The sequence below is a fragment of the Myotis davidii genome, unplaced genomic scaffold (assembly GCF_000327345.1).
Source record: "Myotis davidii unplaced genomic scaffold, ASM32734v1 scaffold1286, whole genome shotgun sequence".
NCBI lineage: Eukaryota > Metazoa > Chordata > Mammalia > Chiroptera > Vespertilionidae > Myotis > Myotis davidii.
In genome coordinates, this window is record NW_006296619.1 from 105,050 (window position 1) to 114,356 (window position 9,307).

At 48.9% G+C, this 9,307-nt stretch overlaps 1 long non-coding RNA gene across 1 annotated transcript in view; it reads right to left on the reverse strand.

The window, feature by feature from the left end:
- LOC107184414 overlaps positions 1-9,307 on the reverse strand; it is a 16,954-nt gene that overhangs the window by 638 nt on the left and 7,009 nt on the right. The window lies entirely within an intron of this gene.

Below are 9,307 nucleotides of genomic sequence, written 5' to 3' on the forward strand. Positions count from 1 at the left end.
CACAAGCCACTGACCGCATGGAATGGGGACAGCTATGGTCCTGTTCCCCGGGTGTCATAGTTACACAGCCCTGAGCAAGCTCTCTGCCTGCCCCGCTGTGAGGTGAGAGCTGTAGTGCTTAATTACAGTCATTGTCACCAAAGAAATAGGAGGTGAGTCTACGGCCATTCCACCCTGAACGCGCCCGATCTCGTCTGATCTCGGAAGCTAAGCAGGGTTGGGCCTGGTTAGTACTTGGATGGGAGAAATAGGAGGTGAGTTTGTTGCTGCAGGGACTTAACCTAGAACATTTGGACATTAGAGAAAACAATGTCTGATGCTCTCTCTATCAATCTTTTCCTTCAGAATTAACTGATGGAATATATTTTTAAAAACACGCACAATTAACTGATGCAGGGAAAACACATAAGAAAATATAGCCGCTTAGACAAACAGGATTTAAGATGCAAGATTTTCTGTTACTGCAAGACACAAAGACACTGAAATTAATTCAAGCCCTATCTCCTGCTCTGGCTTACAATTTGGTCTCCTGAGGACCTGGGGGGATCAGTGAGTGTGGAAGTAGCAAGGAAAGAACAGAAGAAGTCAAAGCAAATAGAGATTTTAGAATGTCAATTGGCAGGAGCCTGTCAGAAAGCCCAGCTCACCGGCTGCCCGGGCATCCAGGACTGGAGCCCAGGACTCAGGACAGGTCGTCAGGGCTCTGTCCACCTCGTCTTGTTACCTCTCCCTTGGTTCTCAGTGCCCCGGCTCACACCCACATCAATGTCTGCAGAAGGCACTGCCCCTAGGGATGCGAGTCTCACGGAAACTGTCGGGGCAGAATGACAGGATGAACCAACCCTGTTCGTTTTGGCTCGAGTTCCAGCAGCTAGCAGAGGAACAGGCACCTGCTCATCAGATCACTCTCATGCCTCACTCTGATGAGGATTAACATGTAACATCAGAGAGAGGAGTGATTATAATAAGATCTGATGGCGCCCCCGATGTCTTCATTCTTTCTCCCTTTACTTCCTTTTTCTCTTCACCCTGCATCCTTTTTTAAGGTATTGATCCGCTCAACAAGCCTTCGTGGTGCCTGAGGCTTTGTGCCGGAGGCTGGGATTCCGAGAGAAGAGATTCAGCACCTTCCTTCAAGGAGCTCGTTCTCTAGCTGGGGAGACAAAGAACCCCAAGATTTCTGGCATGATCAGCACATGCAGAGGCATGGAGCCCGGACAGAGCAAGAACATTCAGCAACCAGCGAGAGCAGACACGGCCAGGGGAATGGCCACGCTGGAGGCTGGAGTGACGGCCTAAGTGAAGGCACTTGGACAGCAGCCCATATCACTTAATCACGTCTATTGATTCTACTCCTGAATATCTCTCCTGTCCATCCTTGGCCACTGCCTTCTTCAGACATCATCTCTCACCCGGACATTACCTGCTTTCAAACCATCGCCATTCAGCCATTGATTCCCATGGTTTTCTTTGATAAAGGCCTTGGATTTCAGATATGCCAAGCAAAAAGACAAATGAAGCAAAACATAAACTTTTTGTCCTTGCAAAATCCAGGCTTGTGCAAATCAAAATATCTGGGTTTACCAGCTTTCAAGAGTTTGTTTTTAGAAGATAAAAGGTAAATTCAAATTTTTTTCATTCCAACTTGGGAGAAAATATGCACCATCTTGAAGCAATGCCCAAAAAAAAAAAAAAAACACACAAAACAAGCACCCACAGATTTGGGGCCAATTTACTGATTTTATGGATCCCTTTGAGCTTCAGTCTCCTCACCTATAGGTAAAAGTGGAATTGGGTTGTTGTATGAATTAAAGATAATGCAAGAAAATCACCCAATTAGTATACTAGCTAACTGATACATGCAGCTTTTGTTGTTAACAAAAAGTATTAATTACTGGAAAACAAAGGCAATCAGGAAGTCATATTTGAGGATTGCAAAGTGCCCCTAACCTAAAAAAGGAACAGAGGAGGGGAAATACCACCGCATGCTGCGTGAGCTCAGCCATCTGCATCAGGAGTCATACCCCAGGGAACTGAGCTCTAGGCAACACCCAAGCAAACATCAGTGTAACCAGGGTGACCTCCCCACTCGAGAAGGCTTGTCCAGAGCAGGGGCCTGTGTGCGTGCTGTGAGCTGTGGGAAGGAAGTCTCTTCAAGAGCCGGAGAGGACAGAGGGGGAGCGAGTCTGGCAGCTGGCCCTTCAGGGTGTCTCCCGCTGTGCTCAGCGGTTCTGACAAGCCTGGAAGCCTCTACGTAGCCCTGAATGAAGATGAGGCCTCCTTGCTCCGGGGAGACTTTTCTCTAACCAAGGGTGAATCCAAAAGGACGCCCTAAAGCTACTGGGGTTGCTCTAGCCGGTCAAGTCAACCAGCTCAGCTCTGGAGGATGTTGGAGTCAGCAGATGTTTGCAATCAGATCAGTCTCCCTCTGCATGCGTGCACGCGTTCAGGGGAGTAGGGCTCCTGGACCAGCCACAGGGAGGTTCCGGGCCAGTTCCTGTGATAGAAAGAGGCCACATGAGCCGCCTGCTGCTCATTGCCCTCCACCCAGCTCTACGTCCATGTTCACCAGGAAACCGTCTATTGGTAACTTGACTTCTCACATAGGCTTTGCCAGAACACAGTACCCTGGGTGCACTGACAGCTTCTGAACCTCCCAAGCTAAGGACCACACGTGACCCCTGAGAGGTAACGTAACACCTATCAGTAGGGCCTCATATTCACTGAGTGCTGACCACCCATCAGGCACCATTCTAAATGCTTTGTGCTGACTCTCACGACCTCTCATGACAATCCTATGGAGGCAGGTGGTGTTGTTAGCATCCATTATCTGGGCCACCTAAGATAATGCAATTGATTAATGAATTAAGCAGTTCCCCCGAGATCACAGAGGTAGTCAGTGGCAGAGCTGGGACATTCTTAACCAGTACCCCACCAGCCTCCCTGAGCCCCCCACCCCAGGCGCTGGACAGAGCATGACCTCCGAATTGGGTTAATATGGGCAGCAATTATTAGTAACAGGAATGGGAGTGGTACCCCTTTCAGAGGTGTCCTTGGTTAAAACAAGAGAGGAACACTGCCTCTCATTCAGCCATGGGGCTGTGTCTCGCGGCCTGACTTTTCTAACCACCTACCCCCACCCACATGCACTCTCATGAAAAGAAGAAATGGGTCCAGGAGGAGGAGACAGGATTCCTGAGTGAAAACAACAGGAAATAGAACAAGATAAAAAGAACAGGAAATAGCTGGGGCCAATGGAACACTCCCCTTTTGCTATGGGGAAAGGCCAAGGGAGCAGTTTCCATGGTACAGAAGTGGGGGACAGGGGAGCGGGGGAGGTGTCAGGGACTAACTGGAAGGAGGGGGAAATTGGGGAGAAGGGGAACCTCTCCACCTGCCAGGAGTGCACACATATGGCTGAAACCCCAGCACCCCTTTCACATGCCTTCCTGTCCCTCTCTACCCTTCCTCCCTGCATCTGCCAGATCAAGTTTTGGTGACACTAGAAAAGGCCCCATCAGGATCTGTAGACAGGACCCTGGGCAGAGAAGCAGGGATGTGGGTCTGGAACGCCCTCGCTGGACCCTCTAGAGCACCTTTCCCTTTGGGACTGGCTGCGACACTGGGACTCCGTGAAGGGGGGAGCAGGGGTCTGCCGTGGGGTGCAGCAGTCTCCCCTCCCTGTTCAGAGGACAGATGGTGAGCCTGCCCCAGGAGTTTCTGCTTGGAAGCTGAAATGGCCTGACAGTGACTCAGAAACCACGGAAGTTCTCGAGGCTGATGGATTCTTATAGATTGTACGGCAGCTCTGCCCCTGGGCTGCGAAACCGCAGGCGGGCTGTGACCACACTCAAGGAAGGAGCCTTCGGCTGCAAATGGCTTCTGCCTTCTGAGTCTTAAAGCAAACCGACTCGGCGTTCACTCCCTTTGAGACGAACTTGCCTTGAATGTGTCTCCTTCTCCTAGAATTCCCCTCAATGAAAACATCATTTGGGTGTTAATAACGACAACAGGAATGGCCACCATTTACTGAGTGTAGCTTGTAGGTCAAGCACTGTGCTAAGAGAATCACTTCACCCTTATGGCCACCCCGGTAAGGCGACTGCTAACATTATGCCCACTTTATTTGTTTTTATCTTGTTGTTGTTTTTTAATTCTCACCTGAGGGTATTTTTCCATTGATTTTTAGAGAGAGGGAAAGACAGAGAGAAAGACAGAGAGAAATATCAATGTGAGGGAAATGCATCAATTGGTTGCCTCTTGCACGCACCGTGAATACGCCCGTAACTGGAATCAAACCTGGGATCCTTCGGTCCGCAGGCCGACGCTCTATGCATTATGCCCACTTTAAAGGTGAAAACTCAGAGGCCCAGAGAGAGAGAGAGAGTAACCTGCCAACTCACACTGCTGGTAAGTGGGAAGAGATAGACTTCCAACCCAGGTAAGCAGATTCCTCCAGGAAGCCTTCCTTGATGCTCCCCTACCCCCCAAACTTCCCCACTCAGAATCCTCTCTCTGTCCTCCTTGGTCTTGTTATCAAACAGAAAGAGTTTGTCCATCTGGTGCTAGCCAACACCAAGAATTGCTGTGGAAAATATAGGCTATTTTGTTATGAACGGCGCCACCCAGGAGAACGGGAATCTAATGCTGAAAGGCCCAAACTCCCCTATGGCATGTAGGTTACAGATTATAAAGGTAAAATCACAAAACAGTGAGGGTTAGGGATTCCAGTCATGCTGGGACCTGATTGTCAGAGGTGAGGAAAGGGTGATGAAGCATTTCTTCAGGTCTTGAGGACAGTGCTAAGGGCTGTTCCAGCATCCCTCTGACTGGCTTCATGGGAAAGTAGCCAGGGGGACATTCCACCTTAGGGCTCAGGGGCTGAAACATATCTTAGAGCAAGATGTTACCTTTAGCCTGCAGAGGTCCAGACTGTGTAATCATTAGGCAGGTCCGGGCTGCTGTCTTTTGCCACCTTGAAGCTTGAAGCTTGCTGATTATCGGGGGACTTGGTCTCTGAATGGTATATGGAGAGATGTGATTTCTAGAGCTAGGTCTTAAAGATAAATTTAATCAACGTTATAAGGATCCTTGGTTTCAGTCTCACAGCATACCTTTTCATACCATTCTTTGGACATCTCACTTATACTACCCTGATGGTGTTTCCTCCCCAGCCTCCCTGTGAGAGCTTAGTTGTTGTGATTAGGTGTGAGGGAAATGACCTACACTAAACAAACTCATAGGAGACTGATTGATAAACCTGAAAAGCAATTTATTAATTTACACCGAGGAGTGAAGCCACCCCACAGACAGGAATTCTGAGGTTGGCTGGTTAGCAAAGTCTCTTTCAGGAAGGATACTTTTGGGAAAGGAAATCAATACCAGAAGGTTCTTTGTTCAGTACAAAGTCAGGGTGAAGGGAGTTGATGGATTGACACTTAGATGAAGTCTGACACATCTGTCGAAAGCCTCCTACCTACCAATGGGCCAAAATACCCAAGGCAGGGAGCCATAGAGGTGTCTTCTTCCCTGGTTAATGCTGGATTTTTCTGGATCCTACAAAGATCCTACCTTTCGGGCTTCATCTATCGTGATCGTGGCTGGCTTTTTTGTTTGCTTGTTTGTTTAGATTAATTTCTGCATATTTCATAAGATGGAAGGCAATTTCCCACTGAGGCCCATGGAAGAAGAATCATTATGTACTAGCTGTCCTGCCTGCCTGTGCAAAGCTTTCACTCCCATGTTCTCCTTTCATCCTCAAACTGCCTCCCGATGGCGATGGAGGAGTGGCAGATGGCCTGGGTGTGAATCCCAGTAAGTCCGTGTCCCCTTCTCTAAACCGGAGATAACAATAGCACCCACCTCATCATTTGTCGAGAGAATTCAATGAGTTAATACACATACAGTGCTTAGGACAGTGGCTGGCATCTGGTAAGCACTCAATACTTGTTAGGGATCGTTAATAATTCATTGTATAGATGAAAAAACTGAAGCCCACGAAAACGAAAAGGCAACTGGGATCATACGGCCAGGAAGTGGTGAAGAGAGAATTCCAAGTCCAGCTGGCTTCCTTCAAGTGCCAAGGTCTTTCCCCGAACCAGTTCCTTATCCTGGATCGTTCATAAAAATCTGAAGGAGAGCTTGTTTAAAAATACAGCTGCCCAGCCCTGGCTGGTTTGGCTCAGTGGATAGAGCGTTGGCCTGCAGACTGAAGGGTCCCGGGTTCCATTCCAGTCAAGGGCACATGCCTGGGTTGCGGGCTCGGTCCCCAGTAGGAGGTGTGCAGGAGGCAGCCAATCAATGAATCTTTCTCATCATTGATGCTTCAATCTCTCTCTCCCTCTCCCTTCCTGTCTGAAATCAATAAAACTATATTTTTAAAAAATACAAAGCTACCCACTCCACCTCCCAGATGGGTAAAATTTTAACGGATGAAAATAAGGCTGGTTCAAGAGTTTTAGGGTTGCAAACCAGAAATGCAACTTACATAATGCCCAGAGTGTTCTGAAGAAGAGAGAAACGCTGAGCGTTCTTATAGTAAAAAGTATATTCTTGAGAAGAATTGGTCTTGCATTCTTAGCCTCTGGGTTGGTCCAAGGTATTTACTCTAGATCAGTAAATGGTGGGGAACCATTTTTCTGCCAAAGTCCATTTGGATATTTATAACATCATTCAAGGTCCATACAAAATTATCAACTTAAAAATTAGCCTGCTATATTTAATTAACTCACTCCTAATGCCTTGGCAGGTCCAGACCAAATGATCTCATGGGCCTTACTAGGCCTGAGGGCCAGACATTCCTCACCCCTGCTCTAGATGACCAGTGATCTGGATAATGGATGGCAGGCTGTCTGGGACATTGACTCAGGACTGGAAAGTTCAACACTTTATGTTTCCAGGCTAATTAGAACAAGAATAGAACAAATTTTAAAAAATAATAATAGAATTCTTTCCTTGTGCCTCAACCTGCTTGATTTTTAGTAATTTAGCAGCTTGACTAGAATGACTCCATTTTATTTCTTCACTCTATTTCTCACAACACACTAAAGAGTATCTATATATATAAAAGGCTAAACAACTGTCCAAACCGTGGACCAGCTGGTAGGTATGACCACCAGGGGGCAGACGCTCAACACAGGAGCTGCTGAGCGATAGCAACTTTGCAGAATGCCCTCTCACACTCTGGGACCCCTTGGGGGATGTCAAACTGCTGGTTTTGGCCTGATCCCCTCAGGCCAGGCTGAGGGACCCCACCTGCCAGAGAGACCCCACTCAATCCACAGACACCCTTTGAGCCTCAGTGCTGCCCCAGGTGGGCCCCCCAGGGAGGGACTGCCGGAGGTTGGCTCCAGGGTGTGTCTGACCCATCTCTCACCCAGTCCTGCCCCACTGGCCACCTTCTAATTAATTTGCTTTCAATGTGCACGAATCCGTGCACCAGGCCACTAGTATATGTGTGTGTGTGCTTGTGTAGAATTAATTCTATCTGTGTGACATTTAAGAACAAAAAAGTGAGCCAATAGTGATAAAAATCAGATCAGTAGTTGATGGCTGCCAGAAGGGGAGGGTGGGCTAATTACCTCTAATGAGAAGAGGTAGGGTGGAGCCTTCAGGGAGCTTGAAAGTGTTCTATGTCTTAATCTGAGTGGTAATTATACAGCTCTATTCACGTGAAAACTCATTGGACTGTTCACACTTCAGGTTTGTGCCCTTCACTGTGTGTATGATGGACCATCATTTAAAATGGAATCAGCTTCCTGGGCCCCACCCCCAGACATATGTGATGACTCTGATGCTGTTCAAGGACCACTCTGGGGAGAACTCTGCCCTGCACCCCATTTCTCTGCATCTGTGTAGTCAGATCTTTCTGAATTCCTCCTAAAACTAACATTTTCCAGGAGAAAGAACACCCAACTTTAATCCTACTTCTCTGGGATTTGAAAAAGCAAATTCCTGGTCACACTGTCATCTTGGGCATGGGACTTCGACAAAGTTCCTTCCTAGGAACGGTGTCGGAAATGTGTGAACCACCTCCGACGTGGAATCGCTCTTGGTTTTCAGATGCCAAGTAGCTTTGTGGTTTTCCACTTTCGTGGGCCGTTCCTTTGGGAACTGCTAGGAATTGGCGCTTCTTTGTTTTCATACTTTCCCATGTTCCAAACACCACCCAGCCACCCTCTCCTGTGTGAACAGGGCCAGTGCAGTTGCCCCATCGTGAGCGGCTGAGTCTTTTAAACTCCGGAGTCTCTCGCTCCCCAAACGGAGGGGCATCTTCCCTGTGGAAAGTTCTTGAAGGTCATGAGGCTCCTGGATGCAAATGACCTGAGTCTCTGCCCAGCTCAACATGAGCACGGCTTTCTTTCCTCCCGTCTAGGACACAGACGTACCTGTGGGTGGGACGACGGCACCAATGTCCACTCGGAGACCCTGTTGCTCCATCTCCCCTCCCAGCCAGTTTCCATCCTTCCTAGCGGAGCCTGGGCCATGGGCTGCCGCTTCCTGGTGGAGGAAAAGGAAGAAACCGGATAATCAGGCTCTGGTGTGTACACTGTTCTCTACAATTTGCCAAACAAAGCATGTCCCCAGGCCCTCCCTGAGCGCCTGCCCCACTGGCCAGCAGGACTACAGGCGGAGTCCTTGGGGAAGCGCTAGGTTTCAGAGTCCTCAGGGAGGAGAAGCAGATACCTCCGGGGTAACAGCACAGATGCTATCAGCTGTTCATCAGCCCGCATCTGATGCGTATCTGGGCTCAGATTCAGTGATTGGGCTCAGGCCCAACACCTGAGTAGGTGAGAGGCAGGGGTGGGGCGGTGATACTCAGACTCCATTTTGCAGCTGGTGGCTTGAGTCTTCTGGAAGAGCTGACCAGGCTAAGTGTACGTTATCTGTAATCTCCCCCTGCCTCCCCGGTACAGTCGCACAAGTCAGCCACAGAACCTCTCTTCCCTCTACCCACGCCAGGCAGCCAGGGCAGCCAGAGAGCCTGGCCTGAGGCAGGAAGGAGGCCTCACTCACCAGTCTTCCTCCAGCTCCCACTGTCCCCCACCCACTAGGGCTGCTATTTGTAGCTGCCCTGCCTCATCCTATAATATGTGCACCTCAAAGTCAGGGATCATCAGAGTCCCCCCACATCAGGTCCATCTTTCTTTTTTTTAAATATATTTTATTGATTTTTTACAGAGAGGAAGGGAGAGGGATAGAGAGTCAGAAACATCGATGAGAGAGAAGCATCGATCAGCTGCCTCCTGCACACCCCACACTGGGGATGGGGCCCGAACCCCAGGCATGTGCCTGCTGGAAGCCGATC